The 26,892-nt window shown below is 35.2% G+C and overlaps 1 pseudogene; it reads left to right on the forward strand.

Annotated features, from left to right (window-relative positions):
- LOC117924717 overlaps positions 1-25,917 on the forward strand; it is a 52,968-nt pseudogene extending 27,051 nt beyond the window's left edge.
- The last annotated feature ends 975 nt before the right edge of the window (positions 25,918-26,892 follow it).

The raw sequence follows: 26,892 nt of genomic DNA on the forward strand, positions 1-26,892 counted from the left end.
TCTTGACTCGAAGAGGTGCCCTATAACCTCTAAAGGATATAACTAACATCTCCTACACCCTCTCGAGTATAACCCAATCAACCCCTACAAGTCAACATAGTCTACATTATAATGTCAATGTTCTAAGGAAATGTAAAAAAAACATAATCTATAGATTCCTCACTCCCTCAACAAATAACACACCATTCTAGGTTAAGCGCTTTGTATGGTCTTCTTTGGAGCAAGGCATTAGGATTGACCTTTTTCTTTGCTACAAGTCATGCAAAACCCTCATTTTTTTTTATAGGGATTTGGATTTTCAAATGAAATTTATAGAAATAAAAGGAACTAAATTGGTTGAAGTAAAGATAGCATTAAAGGAGCTAACTGCGAACAATTCTGAAGATATCAAGGACCAAAATCTCACATCAGTAAAAGTGGGTAACAAATAGACCTAGGCTAAAGCAAATATTAGATAAGCTCATTCCTCAATTTCTTGCTCTAAGGGGTGACTACCAAAATTGAAGTTCCAAGATATAGTTGGAGAAGAGGAAATCAGCATTGAGGTAACAGCGAAGTGTCTCAACCTCATTACTTTATAGATATTTGGAAACTGGTCACTTAGGGATCTATTACCCAACCGAAGATCTTCCTTGAAGCAACATTTTTGTACTATTACCCAAAGAATAATGAGTGAAACAAAAAAAGTTCAAGTTTATACAATAGTCATCCAAGCGCATATATGTGACCACCTAATAACTTAGTCTGGATTGGTACATACTATGTAGGGGTAGTGGAGAGACGAGTGATCATCTATTTCTACGATGAGTGATCATCTATTTCTACATTGTTCGTTCACTTTGAGGTTGCGACACAAGCTATTCATACCAGCATGGATGGTTTGGGTTCAGCCTAGAAGTTATTGTAACATGATAACTATCTCTTATATGGGTCTTGGGAGTTCTACTAGAGACAAAACCCTTTGAAATATTGCTTGTCTCATTTTTATTTGGATAGTGTGGTAAGAGAGGAATGCTAGGATCTTTGAGGACAAATGGAGGACATCAGAGATGTTGTGGGATTTAGTTCATTTCTTCACTTCTTTTTGGGCCTCTTGTATGAACGATTTTAAAGGCATTCCTTTGAATGTCATTCAAATTAGTTGGCATTTGGTATGTACACCACTAAGGTTGGGCCAACAATGAGAGGAGCCTAGTCGTTTTTTTTTTTTTTTCATGAGATGAATTCTTTGTACATTTTTTTGTGATACATCCTTTTTGTACAAATCTCCTTACAAAATGGAGGTTTTTAGTGGTTAGATCAGGTTTGTGTATTTATGGGGAGGATTCCTCATCCTCAAGCATTCTCCCTTTGAGTCTCTCTACAATGTAGGAGGCTTTTATACGCATGCCTGTCTGTTTGAATTTTGAATTCAAACACTTGAAGTGGTGGTTGTGCAGCCGCTACAACCACATAGCTAATGACACTCTTTCAAACCGAGGTGTCCCTTCATGCAATATGCAACCACAAGCTATCTCACGTTCCCTTCATGCTGTGCCAAGGCTCTTGCACTCAAGGTGCCTCTTCCTAATGGGTGCCAAGTAACTTCCTTCAAGATGCCTCTTACCAATAGGTGCCAAGTAACCACCCTCTGCAACTCAGCCAAACGACCCCTTCTCTAAATGGATCCGGCTAGGATAATGTTTGGTCCGTGTTTGCAAGTCAGTCTATGTCAATCCGATATCTTGCCCTTAATGCTAGTGAGTCAAGCCCACATCAAGCACCTGTTTATTGTGCCAACCAATCTGAACCAACATCTTACCTTAGCCATCCAGTAGTGTCCAACCCTCTCTGATGCATCAATGTGCTTTACCCCACACATTGATGCCCATCCTCATGCTATGTCAAGGTGCCCATGGCACATTGGAGCTTAAATTTGTGTTATGAACCATCGATGCATGACCCCTCCGTGCCTTGCTTGTTCCAGCCATGCACCATGTCTATTGGTGTATATGCTGTAACAACACCCCATGTCATGTCCATGCCTTCTTAGTTGCAACAATGAGCTATAGCATTGCGCCCATGGCCTAGTTGTTCTTGTGCACAAGGCATTGCACCCCTGTGCCATGCTATGGCATTGTGCCCATGGCTTCCTTAATTGCCTTAGTGCACAAGGTTGAGCCCCCTCATGCCAGTACCAGGGAAGAAGAGGTTGCACCAAGCCTTATGCCATTGTGGCCACGGGTTGCACGCCACACATGTTGTGGAACACGTGTGCGTGCTAGCATGCCATTTGTTTATTTATTAAATAAATAAATAAGCCTCACATTGCATTTGTACCATTGTTGTGGATGCGTCTGGGCGCATGTCTTGGTGTTGAGGATGCACAAGTGCACAGGTGTGCAGGCTGGGTGCACACGCAAGCGCGGGAGTGTGTGCGTAGGGGCACAAGAGTGTGCGTGCAGATCTGCTGCCAGCCTAAGTGTTGCCTCAACACTTTGCCTCCTAAGTGATGCCCACCAAACCTCCATGTCTTCCTTGCTTACTTCGTAGGGTCTTCATGGGTGCAAGACCTACCCATGAGGCCCTTAATGCCACTGTCTGGGTCGACGGGCTAAGGGACTAATAGTAGTATGATTGCACTACCCAGAGAGAACAAACAGTAGCCACACATCTAGAAAACAAATTCAGCAGAAAACTTAGTTATCTTAATATGTAAATTTGCCTAGCTGGCCAGTTAAAGTTGTATTGCAATTCCTTTATGAGAAAAAGATGGAAATTCAATATTGAAAACAAATGATGAAGTTGTTTCTCAAAAAGGAAAGTTGTAATTGACTTAAAAAGTAGTCATTCATAAACTAAGGGTAAAATTTGACATAAAACAAGATTAAGCTTGAATTATATTTAACCTTCCTTTTTACATGTAGTTGGTGGGGATGTTTCGTTTACGAAGTATCTTAATAGTTTTCACTTTAAACTCTTTCCTGCATCTATTCTCTCACATTCTAATATTTGACTCCTTTTTTTGCACTTTGTTTCTGAAGGAATTCTCATATATATGTCTGCAATGATCAGTTGCTTGATAATATTTTACCATATCATTTGTTTGCCTATTCCAGCTGTTAGGTTGTCATACAATATGACATCTGCTGACTGTGTTGGCGCATTATTCTATTCAGTAATGAAATTGGCTTTAGAAACTCCATGTAATTCAAATAGTAAGTCTTCTCTTAGCATAGTTCTTGTTTTTTTATATATTCAGTCACTTGGAACGTGAAAATGCTTAAAACTTTGCTGTACATGTCCTGATCTATTGTGCAAAACTTTTAACTGGTGAGTGCAAGTTCTAGTGTCCATCTTAGTGGAACATTTGATTACAGGTATAGGTATCAGAAAATGGACTTGATCCCTGGAGGATGGTGTTACTAATTCATTACATAAAGTTGGAAGCATTCTATGTTTTATCAGGAAAAAAGAAAAGAAGAAGAAGCGAAAATTAACTGCTTCATTGTTCAGTTATGAGAGCTATTATATCATCATCTCCCCAAGTCACAAGTTTGTGTTTCTAGTTAATGAGCTTATTTACTTGTATCGTTTGTTATTGCTCTATAGAGTTCCCAATGGTGTCTATGTTGTCGGTTGCAATCTGTGATGTATGATGCGTAGAAAGTATGTCATGAATGTCTTTCATGAATTGTTTAATTTTAAACACTTGAATTATTTATTCATTCATTATAAACCAGTTATGGAAATAGCATCAGTTCTGTGGTTCAACACCTTAATCTGTTTTGCAGGCTATGACTAGTCACACAACAAACATATTTTGTCTTACCATTCGACCATTCATAAGTAACTTAGTTAAATACACTCTACCCTTCTTGTGCATGTGTACATACAAACACGTGTATATGCACCTGTTAACCTTGTTTTATTTATTACATGCAAGCACGTATAAACAGTTAAACACACACATGGACACTCATGCACATGCAAGTTTATACATACACACATGCATGCATTGTACATGTATACACATGCACAACTCACACATGTGCATGAAGACATACATGCATGCATATAAGCCTATGCATTCACTCACATACACACACGCACACAAGGTTCAAAGGATCAACCAAGTCTAGTACAACTCAATTGAGTCATATTTGCCTCACTGAGGTCTATGGGAATTCTGATACCTGAGTTACAATCAGTGTTTTGATGATAACTCAGCTTGAATTGGATGACTCGGTCTATTTATCAAAATGTCTCACTTGACTCAGCTTAGTTTTGAAAACAGCTTTGAGTTATGGCACAAAATCTCCCTTCTTATTCTTCTTCATCGCTAACTACATATACCTTCGTGGTCACGGTGGTTGAAACTTAAGAAATGTGTTTATAAACTATTCTGTTTTGTTTTTTCTCAAAGACTTGTTGAGAACTGTTTTCTAAGAACAAAACCAAACATGACCTTAATTTCTTGACCAGTAGCATTTATCCAGAACAAAACATGTTGGCAATGGCTCTTTGTTCTCTGGTTGTGTTAACTTTTTTTCCCCTTCAATTTAAGGTAACCTTGTATCCACTAATTTTTGCATTATTTGCCACATCCATTTAAGATCTCTCATATTGTTTGGTTGAATGCACTAACTTCTTTTGTGGGAGTAGTTTTCTTTAATCAAGTCGTGTTTGAAACTGGGTTGTGCACTAGCAGTTCAATATTGTATGGTTGTCATTGCTACTTCATTTTAGTACAAGCATATATTATTTCTTAACTATTTGTCCTATTGATGTTTAACGGGTTGCAACTAACAATGACTTGGACAATGAGTGCGATGGCGAGGGTGAGGGCGAGAGAGAGAGTGAGATGGCGAGGGCGAGGGTGATGGCGACGAGGGGGAAATACAAGCAGGGAGACGGAGGAAACGGAAAGGAAATTGCTTTAGGGTGGAGTTGAAGGTTTTTGAAGTTGAGGTGTGGAGAGGTAAAACCCTATTTTTCATTGTGGAAAGCAAGAGAGGGGTGTCTTCTTGGGTCCGTCTGGGGCCGGCAAGTGTTAAGCTCTTTCTGGAGGGGTTGGATTAGTGCGTTAAGAATGGGAAAGAAGATGAATGGGAGAAGGGTTGGAAGGAGAAGGGGAGAAGTTATTCCATGGTGCGTGAAACTAACAAGGCGGGTTGCTTCCTCCGGTTAAGGGTCGTCGATGCGGAGAAGAGTTACAGCATTTGTATATCGAAAGGCAGAGGGGAAAGGGGTGGATGGTCAGTTATGGCGGATGTCGTACGGGATCTGATCGATAGGCTCGACAAAAAGGAGAACACAAAGGAAGAGACGACCCCTAGAAGATTGCATGTTGAAATGGGGAAGAGATGGGGAACGGGGACAGGCTTTCGGTCAGAGTGGAGATAGAAGGAGAGGAAATCAGTAGAAATATGAGTAGATTAGGGCATTGCTTAGTTGGAAGATGGAGCCCTAGGGTAGCAGGAGGGGAGAATCTGGAGAAGATGGGGTGGCTAATGGCGAGTTCTTGGGGACTGAAAGGAAAACTCAGTTTGGCATGGCTGGAAGAGGGTCGGGCCCTTTTAGATTTTGAACTCGCGGAAGAAGCCAGAAGTGTTCTCACCTCTGGGAAGAGGCTGGTGGGAGGGATTCAGGCAGGGTTGGAGTTATGGAATCCAAGGTACGGGTGTCTGGAAGAAGGGGAAATAAGAAACGAGGTATGGGTGAGGATCATGGGTTTGCCAATATCGCTTTGGGTCCCGTCCATTTTGAGAAGAGTGGGGGATGAGTGCGGTGGTTTTGTAGCTATGGATCCATTGACGGAAAGAATGGAGAATCTCTGGTGGGCTAGGATCCTAGTTAAACCAAAAGGAGGAGAGCTGCCAAGTTTGCTGGAGATTGGAGTCGAGGGGTCATCTTACTACCTTCCCCTTTGGTGGGAGGTGTCGCCGTTGTTTAGGCAGAATTTGGAGGGTTACCAGGGTTCATCTGGTCGCGGCAGTGGGGAGGTTAGGGGTGACGGAGATGCACGCATCGACCCGCGAGTGGAGGAGCGGGTTAACACAAGGCTCAAGGCGCTGTCACGGATAACTGATGGGACGGAAGGGCAAGTGGTCAGGGTGGGTAGGAATTCGACTGAGGGTTGGATTCAATTCGGGTCAACGACTCGGCCTTCAGTGGGTCCGGCTGGGTCGTCTTTGACTGGACTTGCTGAGGACACGTTGGGCTTGAAGTGGGCTGGGGGGCCTCTTCTACAAAGTCCTTTGGAGGGAATAATATTAAAAGGGGATGGAAATGGTGGGGTTGGGCCCGAGGTTGGGCCGATGGGCTCTAAGGGAAAGGAGAAGGTTTCAGACGTGGTGACTGGGCCGCGATTCGGGCCTGCTGTGTCTCTAAGGAAAAGAAATGGACCATCTCTGACCCAACTTAGGAATTTTGGGGTGCAGCCCATTGGGCCTCCAGCTATATTAAGGGATAGCCTTGGCCTGGTAGAGATTCAGCCTATTGATAAAGGCCCGTTGGGGAAGGTTTGCTCCTCAACCCAACCTGTGCCCTGTGGGGAAGACAATATTGAGATGGAGTTTCTAAGTCTGCGGGAGAAGGAAGCTGGAAGAAAGCAACAGGTGGACTTCCACCTTTCATTGACAGACAGCGCGCTAGTGGAAGAAGTTTCGAGGTATGGTCCTTTATCAAACTCAAGGGGTTTTAGGGATGCGGGGTCTCCTTCTCATTTTATCTTGTTTTCATTTGGCCGGACTCTAGAGGGGGAGTTTTTCGACCATTCTGGGGTGATAAGGGAGGCTTGCCAGAAAGGAAATTTGCCAAGTTTCCAAGACGCAGCTGGACCTAGTGCGATTGGTAATGAAAGCTGGGAATTGGTCGAGTTTAATGGCCCTATATCAGTGGCAAGGTATTCGGAGGGGGGTTCTTTTGGGCCTGAATTTCAAGAAGGAATGGAGGAAAGGGCTCTAAACTAGGAAGAGAGTAGCCTAGCAAAGTTCAACCAATTTTTGGGGTTTTCGATTGAAGGGTTGGAAAAGGATATATTGAGTTTCTTGGTTAAAATTAGAAAAAGGAGTGGAAGGATCCACAGTAAAGGCCTCTTGGAAAAATCAAAATTTGAAAGGGAGTTAAAGAGGTTGGAATGCTCAATTAACTATGAGGGGGAAGGTAAGAAGAAATGTCCTCTCCAGGGCAAAGGGGGCATGTCAGTGGTTGTCTAATGAACATCAAGCTGTTGAGTTGGTATGTGAGGGGAGCGAACGACAATGTTAAAAGGAAAGTAATCAAGTCCGTTATCAGGAAACAGAAGGTGGATCTGTTTTGCATTCAGGAGACAAAAATTCAAGTTTTGTCTGATAGGGTGGTGAGAAGTTTAGGGCCAGGAAGATACTTAGATTGGAAGGCCTTGGACGCTCTTGGATCGGCAGGAGGTATTTTGATTTGTTGGGACAAAAGATCTTTAGAAATGCTGGAATGGGAGGAGGGCCAGTTTTCTATATCCTGCAGATTTAGGAATGTGGAAAATGGGGTTGTTTGGGTGTTTACGGGTGTTATGGCCCGTTTACTAGAGAAGAAAGGGAGTGTTTGTGGGAAGAAATTGGGGTGATTAGAGGAATTTGGGAAGAACCTTGGTGTCTAGGGGGTGATTTTAACATTATACTCTCTCAAAGTGAAAGAAGTAGACAAGGGAGAATAACCTCAGCTATGAGGAGGTTTGCTCAGGTTGTGGACGAGCTAGGTCTTGTGGACCTACAGTTGCAAGGGGGAGATTTCACGTGGAGTGGAGGCCTTAATAACCAGTCAAGGGCTAGGTTAGATAGATTTATGGTATCTCCCTGCTAGCTTGACCAGTTCAGTAGGGTAGTCCAGAGAAGGCTACCTAGGCCGACCTCGGATCACTTTCTAGTTTTACTTGAGGGGGGTGGTCTAAGGAGAGGGCCCACCCCTTTTAGATTCGAAAATATATGGCTCAAAGTCGAGGGGTTTAAAGATCTAATCCGTAGTTGGTGGCAGGGGATGGTGGCTAGAGGCAGCGCTAGTTTTAAATTGAATGCAAAATTGAAGGAGTTGAAATAGAAATTGAAAGTTTGGAATAGGGAGGTGCTCGGGAGACTGGAATGCAATAAAGATGCAACTCTCCAACAAGTAGAGTATTGGGATAGTATGGAAGGTGAGAGAAGTTTGATAGAGGAAGATTTAGCTTGTAAAAAAGAAGCCAAGGAGGGGTATGCCAAGTGGGTGGAATTAGAAGAAACCCATTGGAGACAGGCTTCAAGGGAGTTATGGTTAAAGGAAGGAGATAGAAACACGGGCTACTTTCACCGTATGGCATCAACCTATAGAAGAGCCAATTACATGGACAAAATCAAGATAAATGGGGTGAGGTTGTCAGGGAAGCAAGAAGTTAGGGAAGGGGTAGTGAATGCCTATTAGCAGTTGCTTTCAGAAAGCTCGGATTGGAAGGCGGACATTGGAAAGCTGCAATTGAAACAAATCAGCCTTCAAGAAGCAGGGATGCTGGAGCTCCCTTTCTTTGAGGCTGAGGTGCAGGCTGCTCTGATGGATTTGAACGGGGATAAAGCCCCAAGTCCAAATGGCTTCACGTTGGCTTTCTGGCAAAATTGTTGGGACTTTGTGAAGGAGGAGATATTGGACATGTTTAAGGAGTTCTATGAGCAGAATGTCTTCTTAAAAAGCCTCAATAACACCTTTTTGGTGCTATTACCTAAGAAATGAGGGGTCGAGGATCTAGGGGACTTTAGACCCATCAGTCTCTTGGGGGGGCTGTATAAACTGTTGGCCAAGGTTCTGGCCAATAGACTCAAAAAAGTGATAGGAAAAGTGGTCTCCCCCGATCAGAACGCGTTTGTTAAGGGAAGACAGATCTTAGATGCCTCTCTAATAGCTAATGAGGTGATTGATGCTTGGCAAACAAGGGGTGAGAAAGGGCTAATCTGCAAGTTGGATATTGAGAAGGTGTATGATAGCATTAATTGACAGTTCCTAATGAAGGTCATGCAAAAAATGGGATTTGGTCCAAAGTGGCTGAGTTGGATGTGGTGTTGTATTTCCACAGCTAAGTACTCAGTCATGGTGAACGGAGTCCCAAATGGTTTCTTCTCAAGCTCGAAGGGGTTGCGCCAAGGGGACCCCCTTTCCCCCTATCTTTTTGTTGTAGGAATGGAAGTGTTGAGCGTTTTAATCAGAAGGGTTGTGGAAGGGGGATTTATTTCGGGGTGTAATATTCAGCGTGGTAGAGGGCGGGTTGTCCACATTACTCACTTGCTCTTTGCCGATGACACAATTGTTTTTTGTGAGGCAAAAAATGAGCATTTAACGCTTTTGAGTTGGATTCTGTTTTGGTTTGAAGCCGCATAAGGGTTAAGAATTAATTTGGCCAAAAACGAGATCATTCCAGTAAGGGAGGTGGAAGAGGTGAATGAGATGACAGTGGAGTTAGGGTGTAGAGTGGGGCAACTGCCTGCAGTCTACTTGGGGCTGCCATTAGGGGAGCCAAATAAGGCCATTTTTGGGTGGGATGGGGTAGAAGAGAAAGTAAGGAGGAGACTTGCCCTTTGAAAAAGACAATATATTTCAAAGGGTGGGATAATCACTCTTATTAAGAGCACAATGGCAAGCATGCTAATGTATCCATAGTTTAAAGTCGCGGTATCGGTTATTGACTCGGGAGGTCTTGAGGCACATCAGTCTCGGTATCTCAAATTGGTATCGGGTGATACGCAAAAAATTCTAATTTAAGAGCTCAAAATAATTTTAAAAATTTATGAAAATTATTAAAAAGTTAAATACAAATAAGTAGAGTAAAAAATTAATAAAATAAACTTCTATTATATTAAAATTATTCAAATTATAATAAAAGCATACTTTTGGGATGATTTATAATAATATTAAAAATCTCTAAAAATATTTTAATTTAATCACTTGATAATAAATGTTTCTTATTGAAGATGAAAATAATAAAAAGTAATTTTTTATAAAAAATTATTTAAATTAAATATGTTGATTTATAAAAAAAATATTTTTAATTATTAAAAAAATAAAACCATGATTCATCTTTAAAAAAATAAATATAATTTTTCTATTAAATATATTCATTCATTTTAATTTTTATATAAATATTCATTTCCTATTTATTTGATAGAAGTCTAATATTCATTATTCATTTTATATCATTATAATTTTCATTAGATTATTTAAAATCCAAATCCCCACCAAATACTCATTATGTACTTAAAAAAAACAAATACATACTATTTAAAATTCAAATCCTCATCTATACCCATAACCCTAAACTGGCAGTCAAACACCCATCTCTTTCTCCTTTAAACCCACAAGTCTCAGGCAGCTCCTCCGCGGGCCAACTTTCTCTCTTCTCCCACTTCCATCAGCCACCTCACCATCGTTCTTCGTCGACAACAGCGGTGCCGAAGTCCGACGACTCAACCTCCTCCTCATGTCGCTCAGTTCCATCTCTGACGGGAACTTGGGAGATCCGAACAAGTAGGCGTGCTTCTTCGACCTTGCCAGTGACTCTAAGATGGAGGGTTCTAACTCTCTGTAATCTGTATTTTTCATTTTCATGGGTTTTGATCCTCTCATCTTCTCCACCATTTCTACTCTACTGAGTTTGTTCACAAGCTAACAAAATATCCAACTCGGGTACCGGTCCGGTACCAGCCATGGTTGAGGCGGATATGACTCAGCCGAGTCGTACCGGTATCGATCGAGATTTTGAACCCTGAGTGTATCAAATGTCCCTTTTTTGCATGCCCAAATCTGTGGCAAGGAGGCTAGAAAAATTGCAAAGAGATTTTTTGTGGGGAGGGGGAAATCTGGAAAGGAAAGCTCACCTTGTTAAATGGGAGGTGGTTTGTGGGGATAAGGAGAAAGGGGGGCTTGGAATAAGGAAGCTAACCCTTTGGAACAAAGCTTTACTTGGCAAATGGATTTGGAGATTTGCTTGTGACAAGGAGGCTCTTTGGAAGCAAGTGATTGTGGCGAAGTATGGACAAGAGGATTGCGGTTGGAGGACAAAAAAGATGTGGGTGCGTTTGGAGTGGGGGTTTGGAAGGAGATTTTGAAAGAAGCTGGATGGTGTTGGGAAAATTTGGTGTTTAAAGTGGGGAAAGACAATAAAATTAGGTTTTGGACTAATCATTGGTGTAGGGATACAGTGCTGTCCCAGAATTTCCCGCACCTCTTTACTTTGGCAGCTCATAGGAAGGCGACAATAGAAGAAATGTGGGACCAGAATTTTGGAGGAGGGTGGAATTTGAGGTTCATTAGGGATTTTAACGATTGGGAATTGGATATGGTGGCCAACTTGCTTCATGAGTTGAGGGGCCACAGTATAACTTCGGAGGAATATTCAGTTTTTTGGAAGGTAGGAGGTAATGGGCAGTTTAGAGTAAAGGAAGTTTACAGCCTGTTGGATAGGCCTCTGACAGTCGCTTTTCCAAAAAATAAAATTTGGGTGGAGAGAGTTCCAACTAAAATTGTGTTCTTTGTGTGGGAAGCCACTTGGGGGAAGATTATGACTCTTGATAGACTCTAGAAGAGAGGGTGGCAGCTCCCCAATCGCTGTTTTTTGTGTGCTTGTGAAGAGGAAAATGTAAATCACATCCTTATTCATTGTACAGTGGCCAGATTGTTGTGGGACTTAGTTTTGGGTACAGTGGGCATTTCTTGAAACTGTAAAGGAGGTTTTATTTAGTTGGAGGGGTTCCTTTGTAGGGAAAAAAAGGAAAAAATTTTGGAATTCCATTCCGTTATTTATTTTTTGGACGGTTTGGAAGGAAAGGAATAGGCTAGCTTTTGGGGGGGGGAGTTAGTTATTCAGAAAATTAAATATTCTTTTGTATGTAACATTTGGGGTTGGACTAAATTGTATAGCCGAACTCCCTTATAGGATTTCTAGAGTGGTTAGGTTCCAGATAAGGGGTGATGGGTTTTTTTGGTTTTTTTGCTTGTGAAGCCTTAGTAGCCTTGTATACCCTCTGTATACTTTGTGGCTTTTTGCCTCTTTTCTATGAATTCTGTGCTTACTTATCAAAAAAAAAAAAAAAACAATGACTTGGACAATCTATTCCAGGTGAATTGCTTAAAAATGTTGCTAGTGTAATTACCAGATGGCAAAAACTTCTAAAGTCTTACCTACAAAGCATGGATGAGGAGGTTTGTATTCTTTTATCTTCTTGACAATAGCTATCGTCATTATTTTCAATTTGTAATTTAGTATTTTACCTAGATTTGATAAAAGATTCACTCTCTTTTAAGCTTAAAAGATATTTGTAGGTACCTACTTTGCTATTGGTATTTTGCATTCTCTTCTTTTTATGGTATTTTAGCCTTTTGAAGTATAACATTGCTTTAAAATTTTGTAACACATGGGTTTACCCTTCTCAAGTATAATTTATACGGAAAAAAAGAAAAAACTTTCAATAAAATAGATTCAATATTCATGAAAGAATTTTGAGAATGGTGCCACTCATAGATCTAGTGTAAGATGTATGAAGAGGAGAGATGTTTATGAACTGTCGAGCAACTGTAGAAGGCCTATAAAGTCAAAGGTAGGGGTGCCAATTTTCACACGACTAGAAAAGGACATAAATTTTAGTTGCTTCGAGAGTATAATTGTGTTTGGGGTTGACTACTTAACCCTTTTTAACTCATTTACTTAATTGTGTCCAATTTACTTGTTTATTTAATCATGTCAAAATGATCGTTCACCTGTTTAACCCATATAAATTTATTAATTTTATATATTTAAAAAATTAAAAATATTAAAAATATTTTTAGTTACAAATATCATTTGATTAAAAAGATTTAATAAGTAAAATTTTATATATTTCATTATAAAGATTAAAAATGTCTTACAATTAAAGCATTAAACAAGTATAGAATTAAACTTTTAATTTATTTTTATATTATAATCATATTATAATTAAAGTTATATAATTAAATTAATTAAGATTTAAAAAATTAAAACTTAAAAGTTGAAGCAACTAAAAAGCATGTTTAAAATCATGTATTTATAAATTTTAAATTTTAAATAGGTTAAACAAGTTAAAATTATGTTAACAAGTTAATGGACTAGAATCATATTAATGGGTCATCTATATCAATTCTTACACAAGTCAACTTAACTCATTTATTAAATGGGGTTAAACAGGTTGCGTTGTGTTACACATGTAATAAATGGTTGATGTTCGTGTTAGGTTATCCCGACACAATTGTTAAACAAGTCATATTCAAGTTGAGTAAATTTTCATTATTTCTTAACTTGACATCATAGGACTCATTGCCACCCCTGATCAAAGGGGTAATTGTATTAGATGGCTTCAAGGCTTCATATGCTCTATGGTACAAAATTCAAGCCACTAAGGAGCAAAATGTTTATAGAAATGAAATTGAAACAGGGCTATCAAAGTAAGATAAATGTTCATACAGGAAACAATAGAATAAGAAGTAAATGGATTCCTCAAAAGTTAGGTGAGCCACTAGCTGATGATAAAATAAAAGTGTGAGTGGAAGAAAGGTAGAGAGAAGAAAATTATTTCTAGCTCGATTTGACCATAAAAGTTTTACAAGGTATAAATACATGATTGGTACAACTATTAAAGAAAACAAGTCTAATATACAATTAAGGGAAAACGGGACAATTAAGGAAAATAGGTTTTACCAATCTCTAGTTGCATGGAATTCAACAACCAAGACATTATCATGGAATTATTAGCATCCCAAGAATCAAACTTTAGGTCACTAGGATCTGGTTCCTTTGTCAACAACAAAGGAGATATAGGATGCTACTGCTCAGACATATTCCAATATGAGAGATTTTGCTCAAATCTATGAGTTAAAAAATAGAATCGGCAACACTAAGCAACAAGAGTCCTCAATGACATTATACTATAACAAACTCTAGAGCTTGTGGCAGGAAGTAGACCATTACCAATATTTTGAGATGGAATCTGCTAGGGGTACAGTAAAGCTGAAAAAACTACTTGACCCAGACTGGATATTTGAGTTTCTTGATGGGCTAAATCCTGAGTTAGATCGAATTAGGGCTTAAATCCTTGGAAAGGACTCTCTTCCCTCACTAAGAGAGGTATATGCTCATGTTAGGATTGAGGAAAGCAGAAGAGCAGTTATGTTGGGACCATTTACATAAGAAAATTCTGCTTAAAATTCAGTTACAGTACTTCATAAAGAAGAACAAAATAGGATGAGGATAAGGATTTAAGGTGGTGTGAATATTGTAATAAGTCAAGACGTACAAAGGAGGCATGCTATAAACTACATGACAAACTACAATTTGGACAAAAAGGGGATAAATTTGCTTACAAGAATAACAAGGCATTGTAGAGTGCTATGGAGGCTGCACCAGAAAAATCCTCATATCCATCTACTTTAAATGAAGCCCCATTCACAAAGGAACAATTAGACCTTGCACAAAATGCTAGGACAAGCATTTGAGGTGCCTTCTTCCTATACTGCTGCACAATCAGGTAATATCTATCAAGCACTTATGATTTCCAGTCCTTCAAGAACTTGGATAATTGATTCAAGAGCCACAGATCACATGACCAATGATTCCACTTCAATCCTTACATATTTTCCATGTTCAGGAAGTAAGGTAAAAGTGGTTGATGGGTCTTTTACACTTATCGGAGGAAAAGGCAAGATTTCTATTATTCCCTCTTTGATGCTCTCTTCTCTACTTCATGTGCCTAAAATTTCTTGTAACTTGGTGTCCATTAGCAAGATCACTAAATCTCTTAATTGTTTTGTGACTTTCATTCGTAACTGTTTAAATTTTTAGGACCTAACAATAGGGAGGATGATTGGCAATGCTGAAAAGAGAGAAGGTTGCACTATCTGGAACCTAAAGGAACATCCATCCAAGCATATCATAGAGGAAAATGTTAATAACAAGTGAAAGAAATTTCAATGCATCACCTACGACATGGTCATCCAAGTTGCATGTCCTTAAAAACTTTGTATCCAAATCTTTGCTCTAGTCTAGATCTTTCCAAATTAAGTGTGAGTTGTGAATTGCCAAAAAATCATCGTATGTCTTTTCCTTAAAAAAAATAAAAATAAAAGATCTTTGATTCCTTTCTCCTTGGTTCATAGTGATGTATGGGGTTTCATCTATAGTTCTCTCTTAGGTAAAAAATGGTTTGTCACTTTTATAGATGATTGTACTTGGGTCACTTGGATTTATCTTCTTAAAAATCTTTGATTCCTTTCTCCTTGGTTCATTGTGATGTATGGGGTTTCATCTATAGTTCTCTCTTAGGTAAAAAATGGTTTGTCACTTTTATAGATGATTGTACTTGGGTCGCTTGGATTTATCTTCTTAAAAATCTTTGATTCCTTTCTCCTTGGCTCATAGTGATGTTTGGGGTTCATCTAGAGTTGCCCCTCTCTTAAGTTAACAATGGTTTGTCACTTTTATAGATGATTGTACTCGGGTATATTTCAACAATGCTGCTACTAACACTTCCTCCTCACCAAAATGTTTCTCCTATTCTTCTCTATCAATGTTGTCAATTGACTTAAAGAAGTCAACCTCAACACCTATCCTCCCAATTTGAAGGTCCTCAAACACATAGCCTAAAAGAACCAAATTACCCCTGCACTCCACCTCACCCTTGACCCACGAAATAAAATTACTTCTTTGATGAGCAATTAGCCATGTGGTGGATGAATATCATGCTTTTGTCTCCTTAATTTTTGCTTTATATTTTTCCATTAAAGACAATATAATACTGATGAGTTAATTCATCTTATTTGAGTAGTTTATATTGTACATTCTTCTATACCTATTGATTGTAATTCAAGTTGAAAGTACTATTCCAACCTTCTTCCTACCTCATTTTTAATAGGCTCAAGATCCAACCCTCCATATTGGTATAATTAGTAAAGTATTCAATGTATTTAGATAATATAATAAGATTGTGGTTCTTTATGGAGAGTATTTTAGTACTACCTTAATTAAATTAAAGGTGAAGAAATGACTACTTTCAAGGAATGATTTCAAAGTTCTTGTGAATTATGGTGTACTTTCATTTTAGAGAGATCAGCGGGTTTAGCAGCGAGTTAGCACCAGATGAAGAATTCAGGAGGTTCAGGGAGTCAACAAATTGTTGATAACTTGGGTTTACAAAATAAACTTTTCATTTTACTTATGTATTGGGAAGTAGATGTTGCATTTTCAGATGAGAGGGCTGGAGAAGGAAAATTACACATCCTTCAACATCATATGTTATATTTGTATGTACTTATGTATGTCTCCATGTATGTTTGTATCAATGTAGGTAAATATTTATGTAAGTCAGTAGGAAAGTAATATCACATTTTTCCCAAAGAAATTTATGTGTTGTTGTGTATGATATCAGATCATATACAACATTCTCCGCACCATCCGAACTTTTTTCTAGTGCTTGACACTTACTGAGGTGGTGCACATAGTGTTCTTCTCCAATGTCCTTGTTTGTTTCATTGAACAAGGGTACAGGGACATCTCTAATGTGTATTTCCTTCCTTCCGCCAATAAACAAATATCCCTTTTGTCAATCTCGATATTATCATTTTACATACACCTGTTTTGTAGTTTAGGTTTTTATTCAATACTTTGCTCCATATCTGGGTTGTTTACCAAGAAATCAGTAGTGCTCTCATATAGGCATTTGTTCTCATATATATGTTGATGTCGACAACAAGACAAATAACTCCCCCTTTTTCAGCTATAACTGAAGGATTTTATACTGAAATTTTAGAACATGTATAAATTTTGCCATGTTTTATTGTCAACCCATTATAATAAATCCTTTTGGAATATGTTACAGATTGAAGTGATATTGAAATTTGAAGAAATGTGTTTGGAATCTGCCAAGGAATTTTCTGCATTATTTGCACAGGTATGTTTATGATTGGATGATGTAATGATTGACATAATTGTATTGAATTGATGCTTATTTAAAAAATATGCAATTATTCACTCAGTTATCATACAACAAGTACCTTCTGATCTGGGTTGTTGGGGGTGTTGGGTTGTCAGTAACAAGTACCTACTGTTGTTCCTGACTGTTCACCTCATCCAAGCACTGGCTCTGATGTTTCATGCTGATTTGCTTTTTACAGAATTGGAAACTAAGAAGCCAAATCTCAGCGTATTTCAAAATGAATTGGGTAATCTAGGAAGAAAGAAAAAAGTAAGTAAATAGTCTCAAGGAAATGAGGAAACGCTTTTGAAGAATTAATCTATTGCCACTGATCTCTATCATTCGATCTGATTATTGATCCATTATAAGAAACAGGGGGACCCTCTTTCATCCTATATTTTTGTTTTGGTCATGGACGTCTTTAGTAGCTTAATTGCAAAGGCTGAGCAGGAAGGTTTCATTAGAGACTTCAAGAGATTTAGTGATCCCGTGCTCCACTTAGAACATGTTTTTTTTTACTTAGAAAGCTGCTTAGAGTAAGATCTTAATTGTAGATACATTAATGAAGAGGGAATGACCTATGTTCAACAGACGTAGCTTTTGTAAAGATGGTGAAAAATCAATTGATCACATCTTGCTTCATTGTGATAAGACGAGTGCTATGGACTTTTTTGTTAGCAGTCTTTGGCTTGATTTGGGTGTTTTTGGTCTCAATAAGAAATTTCATCCTTGAATGGAAACTTAAGGGGCTAGATAAGAAGAGAAGAATAGTTTAGCGATTGGCTTATTCAGGTGTACTTAAAAAGAGTGCAACCGAAGGACTTTTGAAAGAGCTCTTAGATCAAAGATTGAAGGAGTTCTTCATTAAATCACTTTTAGAGTAGTCCCATAATTCATTGGAAATGGAGAACTCCTAATCACTTGTGGTTAGCTTTGCCTTGTTTTTGTAGGCTAACCTTATATTTGTTTGGTGCTTGCTTTGGGATGTTTTGTGTATACTGCCTATATACTCCTAATCACGTTTTTGCTTTGTCATCTATCAAAAAAAAAAAATTGAAGCAATTTTCTTGGTCTAGACAAATATATTAAACCTTATCATCAACATATAAATTACATAAAAAGTTTGCCAAATTCACTAGACCTTATCACCATATATATATTTAGGATACCCGAACTCTTCAACTTCACCCTAACTTCACTGTTCCAATACAATATGAAAAGGTTGCAGGTGTGGGATCCTTGTTGAATACTCTTATTTTGCTTTGAATATTGAATTTTTTGAAAAAAAAAATTCCATTTTTAATAGGCAATGAACAAGGAAAGAGTTTTTTCCTTATGAAGAGTGATATTTTTTGTCAAGTGGAGAGTTGGTCGTTCAATCTTTAAAACCATCAATATTGTCAACTGTATCACAATTTATCTACTAAATGCATTCATTATTGTTGGGTTGGCTCTCTTTGTCCTACAATATGCAATTGGTTACTTGGTTGGATCTACCCCTTCGTGACACATGATTTGCTCTTATCTGCTTAAGGGTGTCTCATAATCCTTTATCTTGTCCTTATTCTTCGACTAAATTCTCATGTCAACATTGGACACTTGTTTCCTATTGTAGACCCTTAGAAACTCACATGGCATGCCATTGCACTGCAATTCCTTATAGAATAATTTCAAATGGATCAATGAATCAAATTACAATCAGGATAATGCAGATCAATTAACTGAGCATTAACTAATATATAATCCATGAATGCTACTTGAAAATGACCTCTTCTTTCTTAAAGTGAATTTGCTCCCATTGGACCATCATGCTTAGGCCAAAGTGTGTTTTTTGTTCCATATCAATGTCTCTATGTGATAAAATTGCTACTTTTATTAAGCATGTTGTATCAATTCTTTACTTGGATAACACTTGTTTAAATTGTATAATGTTACCATGCTTTTGTGCATGTTCTCTCCTGAAAGAATAAAAGCAAGATTATTTATTTATTACTAGTGTTCTTTGATGAGTCATGTACTTTTTATTTTCTTTTTAAATCAACTTGTTTTCCAATGCTTGGTGTATAAAATTTGTCAACAAGTCAATGACATTGTTCTAATGAGCAATAGAGCAACACTCAATAATGCACCCTTTTTTGTACTTTAAAGTTATCTAAGAATAGTATTGATAGATATGATGCTGAATTTTTTTAAGGGACAATTGTGTTTTGAACCCAAAAATTAGGATTTGGCCCATAGGAGTTATATAATTGATGAGAATGATATAAAATGTGAAGAGACCAATATACCTTTCAAAACTATTTTAAGTATTTTCTATCACAATGTTTGACAAACTTTTTTTTTTTTTATAATAATTATTCTAAAAATTTATTATTTTTAGAAAACTAATTTTAAAATATATCATTTAAAAAAAATTGACATATTTTTAGTTATTTTTTACATACACAATTTTAAATATATATATTTTTCAAGATGTTTGATTTTTAAATAATAATAATAATAATAATTTATTTTTTTGGAAAATAGTGTATTTTTTTCCAAATAACTAAATTAAATTAAATTTTATTAAGGTTTACAAAATGAATAAAATTTAAATTAATGTTTTTTTACTTTTTTTTTTATATTCAATAAATGTTATTTTTTAAAAAATAAAATATTCATATCATTCTTCTCAATTCTCACATTTTCTCTAGATTTAATGGTAAATTTGTATGGATCAAAGCTTAATTTTTGGGTTCAGCTAGGTCTAAAATATAATTGTCTCTTAAAATAAATATTGTGTCCCTTAAAATAAATAAATAATAATAATCAATTGGTGCCCCAATTTTTAAGCATTTTGGCCCATAGTCCAAAATTCTTAACACAAATCCCCAAAACAATAACTCATATTTACTTTATAAACCTATTTAGCTTGCCAAATGTTTCTCTGTTGTTATTTTTAATCATTTTTACTTAAGAAACTCATTCATATTACTAAATGTATGTCTTCTTCTTTTTGTCTTTTTATTTATATCTTTTCTTTTATCGCTTCTATTTTACCACTCATTAATCTTTCTAAAATCACTTTTTTTTTCTAATATTTTTTTTTTTTTTACTTTACAAATTCATGCATCCCCTTTTTTTTCTTCTTAAGTTATCAATTTTTTAGATCAATTATATAACCATATTTTTACCATTAAAAATAATTAATAACATTAAAAAAAATTAACAATGAGTCATAATATTTCAAAAAGTTGCATAATTTTTCATCTATGTTAAAAAATATATATATCAAATTATAAAGAAATGAATATTAATTGCTTCATAAATTTTGTACATAATAAAAAAAATATAAATTATGTATTTTATGACAATATTTTACTAAAAAAATATAAAAGGTAAAAATTAATATTCTAATAAACTTATAAATTATAGAGTTTAGTTAAAAATAAATAATAATATTTTCATAAATAATATTTTATTTTAAATAATTATAAAACTATTCATTTTTTAAATATGTGATTAACCAAAATTTTTATTAAATATATAAATTAACTTTTAAATTACTATTGTGTTATTTTAGGTTGATTTGGTTTGAATTCTCTTAATAATTGGTATAATTTTTTGGTTTAAAATTATTTTTAAAATCTATTAGAATCATTAACAACTAAAACGTTTAAATCTCACATGATTTAAATTTTGTTTACCTAGTTAAAAAAAATATAAGAAATATTATCTCATGTAGAGGATAAATTGATATAATCATTTTGGACTAGTTTTGAATCAAGAAATTTTGCTATTAATTAGTCCAATTTTTGAGTTACAAATTATTTTAAAAAAAATTACTTGATTCATTAGCTTCAATGCATTACATCTTGTTTGATTCAGAGCTTTTTTGCTTAATGTGAAAATTGAGAATCCATTGAATAAGTCATAATTTTTTGCTCAATAATCAGAATAGTATATGCTTGAATACGAGATGGTATATACTTAAATAAAAGATAATACATGCATAAATAAATAGTAGTATGTACTTACATAGATATTTATACTCAATTTCCAACTGATTTTCCTAAGCTTTCTCAAATTTTCATATTTAGCAAACAAACTTTAAATAAAACAAAGTTTACTGCATATGATTCTTTTCATTAATCTATTAATTTTTAAAATAATTTGGAATGCAAAAATTAAGTCAATTAATATTAAAATTTTCTTATGTCAAAATTAGTCTAGAGAAAATAGCATAGTTATTCTTGAATAGTTTTGTTGCAAGAAATTCTAGTACTAATTGGCTTAATTTATGCATTCCAAATTATTTTTTAAAATTAATAGATTTATTCAATAATGCAATTTACTAAATTCCATTTTATTTGAAGTTCGTTTGCATAGTGAGAAAATTAAAAAAAAAAATAGAAAATCAATTAGAAATTGAATATAAATAAACACATGTGAGTGTCTACTACTCTTGGTGTAATAGTTTTTATTTAAACATGTACTATCCCATGTTCAAACATGTACATGTACTGCTCCAAATATTAAGCAAAAAATTGTAACTTATTCAATAGATTTGCTGGATATTTTAAATTTTCTTATTTAGCAAAAGAGTTATAAATCAAATAGGATTTGATGTGTCGGATTCATTAACAAATCTACTAATTTTGAAAAAAAATTATAACTTACAAATTAGACCATTTACTACTATTTTTTTTTTACCAAACTAGTTTAAAATGGTTATATCATTTTCTTCTCTCTACACAACATACTTTATTTTTTAGTTCAGCAAACGAACTTAAAATCATATGAGACTTGTGTTTGATTTGTTAATGATTCTAATAGTTTTTAAAAAATAATTTAGAACTTAAAAATTATAACAAAGATTAAGAAAATTTAGATGAAGTTGTTCTAGAATATCTTGATAGTAATCAAGGAGTTAATTTATACATGTAATGAAAATCGTTTGTTATTTTCATATTTAAAGAATTAACTATATTTATTTTATAATTATTTAAAATAAAATATTATTAGTACTTTTATTTGTTAAATATTAATATTTTCTTTTATATTTTAATAAAATACTATCATTTTTAACAAAAAAAAATACATTGTTTATATTTTTTATTATGTACAATATTTATTGAGATAATTATTATCCATTTATTTTGTATGATTTTTTTTTAAGATAGATAAAAATTTATGTGAATTGTAAAACATCATAATTTATTGTGATTTTTTTCTTAATGTTATTATTCATTTTTCATGAAAAAATACAGTTATAACGTTGGTCTAAAATATTGAAAATTTCACTCTTACTCTCAGCCCATATACTTTTACTTTTATTTTTAATTTTTTAAAATTTTAATTCACTTTTATCTCTATTGTTATTTCCATTCGTGTTTTTTATTTTGCAATTTGTATTCCAAGGAACTATCTTTGGAAAAAGGGAGAAAAGAAAGATATGATCGCTTGAGATTTTTAAAAGGGAAATTAGAATTTAAAAGGTAAATTGGAATTTGTTTTAAGGAAGGCTTTAAGTAAAATGTTTTGGGAGGAAATGAAGAGAGAATCTCTTCAGACCCGTGGGAGACCCATGCAACCCCACTACTACTCTTCCCTCTTGTGTCTCCACTTCCAGTCGTGATCTCCCACTCCTCTTGCCGCTTCTCTTCCATCTTGCCACATCCGTTGCCTCCATTGCCTCACAGTTCCCTCCATTATAGTCGTTGCAATATCCCTTCACAGTCACGCCTCATCAACCTAACATCTACCATCTTCACCATCTTTGTTTTGGGATTTGGAACATCGCCTACAGAAACACTGCCATACACAATCACCATCTCGGCGAAAGCCTTACGATGCCACATCCACAACTAACCCACGAAAATCTATCACCATCTCGGGCATATTGAAAATTGATGGAATCATGTTACCATGTACCAACCCTAAAAAGTTTGAGTTTTTGAACCTTTATTTTTAATTTTTTAATTTAAGTGTCAAATAAAATAAAAAATACCCTTTCATTCACTCAATTAGTAATTTTCCAAAATTATCCTTTCTATTTTTCTTTTTTTATTTCTCCCATACCAACCATCCACCTCTCCCTCCCTCCCTCCCTCCCTCCCTCCCTCCCCACTGAGACTTGGCTGGCACTTTGCTAATGTCATCACCGGCCTCCACTCACACCTCTCTTCGATCGCCAATCTTCCCCTCTCTCCCTTTCTCTTCCCTCTTTCTTTCTCTTTTCTTCCCTTTTCACATCACCACTGCCAACACTACCAGCAACCCACTGCTCTTGCTGCCTCTCATCGGTGGCAAAACTGGGCAGCACTCATCACCGGCTGCAGCTCACATCTCTCTCTGGCTGGCAAGCTCCCCCTCTCTCCTTTTCCTTTCCCTCTTTCTTTCTCTTTCCTTCCTTTTCCACATCACCACGGCCACCACTTCCAGCAACCCACGACTGCGATAACGGTGGTGATGTGGAAAGGGAAGGACAGAAAAAGAAAGGGGAGGGGAAAGGGAGAGAGAGAAAGAGGGAGATTGCCCGGCAGAGGGGAATGTGAGCGGCAGTCGGCCATGCACTGGTGATGGCGCTGACAGTAGTAGTAGTGGTGATGTCGAGAAAGGGAAGGAAAAAGAAAGAAATAGAGAAAAATGAGAAAGGGGGAAAATTGACAGTTGGGAGAGAGCTATGCGACTGTCGATGATACGCCGGCAAGGTGATAGTAGATTTTGGCGTAGAGGGAGAGGCGAGTGGGTAATTTTGGAAAAAAAATTAGAATTACTGTTTGAGTGTGTGAAAGGATAATTTGTATTTTCATTTTACACTTAAATTAAAAAGTGAAAAATAAATATTCAAAAACTCAAATCTTTTGGGGTTATTGATTTATGCTTATATAGTGATATGTTATCTCAGGATTATTGATAGTTGGATTTTGGTGTTCAACTTTGATGGTGTTTATATGATGGTGTTTATTTTTTTTAGTTTTTTGTTATTGCTTTCATACTTTAAATTGTTTGTTTTTGTACTTTTTTTCGTGATTTATTTTAAATTTTTAGCTAAAAAGAAAAAAAAAATCAAAATATTTAACTTTTTTAAAATGAAAAAAAGTAATATATTGATTTTTATTTACTTTTTATTATTTAATAAAAATAAAATATTAAGCATTGTTTAATTTTAAGTTCCATCTATAATTAAGCAAAAAAAAAAAAAAACAAACATAACCAAAAGTCTTTGGGTTGGATTTTCATTTGATTTATTTGGACATAGATAATATAAGTTGGATAGAGGTTGTTGCTTTTGGTTTGCACTCTTAATTCATTTTGTGTTATTATTATGTTCATATGTACTTATAAGAGCTTGATTTTATAAAAATATGTTTTCAATCATTAATAAAATAAAATCTAAAATTCATTTTTAAATAAAAGTATACAAATAACCTTTTTTTTTAATAAAATTGAAATGATATTTTTTAAATTTGTAAAATTTTAATAAAAGTTGTTAGATTATGTATTGTCGATCAAATTATGTTTTATAAATAAATTTATAAAAATTATTTTTCTTAATAAAAACTATGAAAGTCTTTCTCTTGTAAATAATATGAAATTGAGATATTTTCATCATAAAAATTATTTTGTTTAAATGAAAATTGTAAACATTATTTTCCTTTTTTAAGAAAAGTAAATAAAAATTGTTTTCTTATAAATGAAATACTATGATTAATATTTGTATTTAATGTGAATGGGTTGCTAAATAGTAAGTGGAGGTATTGAAGTTGAAGGCATAATGACATCTGATTGCAGAACAAACATGGGGCTTATTGGAAGCAGCTCCATGAGAATGAAGAACAAAAGACTGTTATGACGGTGAAAGGAGAGTAATTGTAAGACAATGAAAGTCAATTGCCAATCTATAGTCCACTTCACTTATAAGGGCTACCCAAATGGTTGTGGTTTCTTTGAATGAGTGAATGCAAGACATATTAAGAGAGAGAGAGAAAGAGATGATGCAAATGGTTGTGCTTTATTCGTATGTGAACTAGTTTGGCATACAGATAACAACCTTTGTTTTCCGTGGTAAGTAGGTTCAGTGCACATCCAGTTGCTTACCATTTCAATGTGTCTTTTAGAGTCTTAAATCATACATTGAATTTCAACAAGAATGAGCTATACCTCAATATATATATATATATATATATATATATATATATATATATATATATATATATATATATATATATATATATATATATATGTATTCCGGTCAATTTTCCACTAACAAAATGATATGGAAAATTTCTAGGTGTTCAGTACTTGCTTCTAACCGAACAACCTGCTCAATTGCTTCTCCAACATTATTGAAACTCACCATACCTATAAACCACTCCTCTTTTATCCTGTTGTTGCGGGTGGTTGCACAAACTTAAGGAATTAGCAGTTACTGATGCATTTTGCCCACCATGAATTATACTTTGCAGATGATCATGGAAGATAGTAAAGGATTTGAAGCTCCACTAATAACAACACTCTTCATTTTAAAGTGCAGTAGATATGCAAGACTCTCTGTGTAACAATCTCACCTGGGATCATTACTGGAATCCCTGGTGGGTATGGGCAGATAAGCTCCCCGCAAATCCCTCAAAAGCTGTCTCTGATGCTCACTCTGTTTTTTCTTGCAAAGAAGGCCTCTCAGCATACTAAACTAAAATTTGAGGTTTTTTAGTTAGCGTTTTGTTTATTTAGCTCCGTTATGAAATGACTTTATGTTTCATTTCATACTGTAGGAAAATCATGCATTCTGATTTTTTGTTTTTTTCTTTTGTGATGTTTTTACATAGGTTTGATTGAGATCGAAAGAGGATTGAAACATTTGTTGGGTCCAAAACAGTTATCCTATGATAAATTTGCATCTTTTTGAAATATTGTAAATTTATTTAACTTGCTAAAAGAGCTACTTTTGGACTTTTATATCAAGCTAAGTTTGGAGGAGTGAAAAGAAAGAGAAATGATGAAAATTAGCTACAAGACATTCATTTTCTAAGCTATTCATCATTTTTCTTTTCTTTCCAGATTCAAATCCTTGCCTTAGTAAGGTTGAAGTGAATTTGATTTGGAATTACATTTATGTGAAATGGTTCTGCTTTAGGTTTTAGTTTTTTTTTTTTTTTTTTAAACACAAATTTATATTTATCAAATTAAATAATAAAAAAAATATTAACAAATTTATATTTAAAAGAGAAAAAATATACAAATATATATTTTAAAGATATTTTTTAAAACAAAGAATATATGTGATTTTTTTAGAACTCGTTTGACAAGTGATTTTCAAAAGTGTTTCTACCCTTAAAAACACTTAAAAGTATTTTTAGGATGAAAATAAGATGTTTGACAAATTTTAAAAAACACTTTTTGAAATTTTGAGAAAAGACTTAAAAGTGATTTTTAGAGAATCACTTGACATATCTTTTTTTTTTTTTTAAGAAAACACTTCAAAAATTTTGAAATATTCCAAAAATGCCCCAAGTGATTCTCGATAACTCCCTTTCCCTTTCACTCATACCTCTCTCCTTCGTTCTCCTCCTCCATCGCTCTCCATCTGAGACTACACGGTAGGAAAGGTGATCCACTTTCATTCAACATCATTGATCTGATTGAAGGTAACCCTCTGTTTTTTTTTTTTTTGTTTTTCTTTTCCTTGTTTTTAATGTTTGATTGTCTTGAAATGTTAGTTAGGGTTTTGGGTTTTAGGATTGTTTGGTTAGGAGGAAAGTATGAGAAAATGAAATGGTCTCAATAGAGCAGTCGAGTCTCATTTCCCGGTACTTCTCTCTCTAAAACTCTCATTCTCTATTCTGGTTCACATATGCAATTGCTCTATTTAGGGTTTTTGGTTCACATATCTGTAAACCACATGTCTTTGCTGTCATCACCTTGCTTAAATTAGCGCCACTAGTTCACTGGGCTAAAATAA

This window comes from Vitis riparia, chromosome 11 (assembly GCF_004353265.1).
Source record: "Vitis riparia cultivar Riparia Gloire de Montpellier isolate 1030 chromosome 11, EGFV_Vit.rip_1.0, whole genome shotgun sequence".
NCBI classification, from domain to species: Eukaryota; Viridiplantae; Streptophyta; class Magnoliopsida; order Vitales; family Vitaceae; genus Vitis; species Vitis riparia.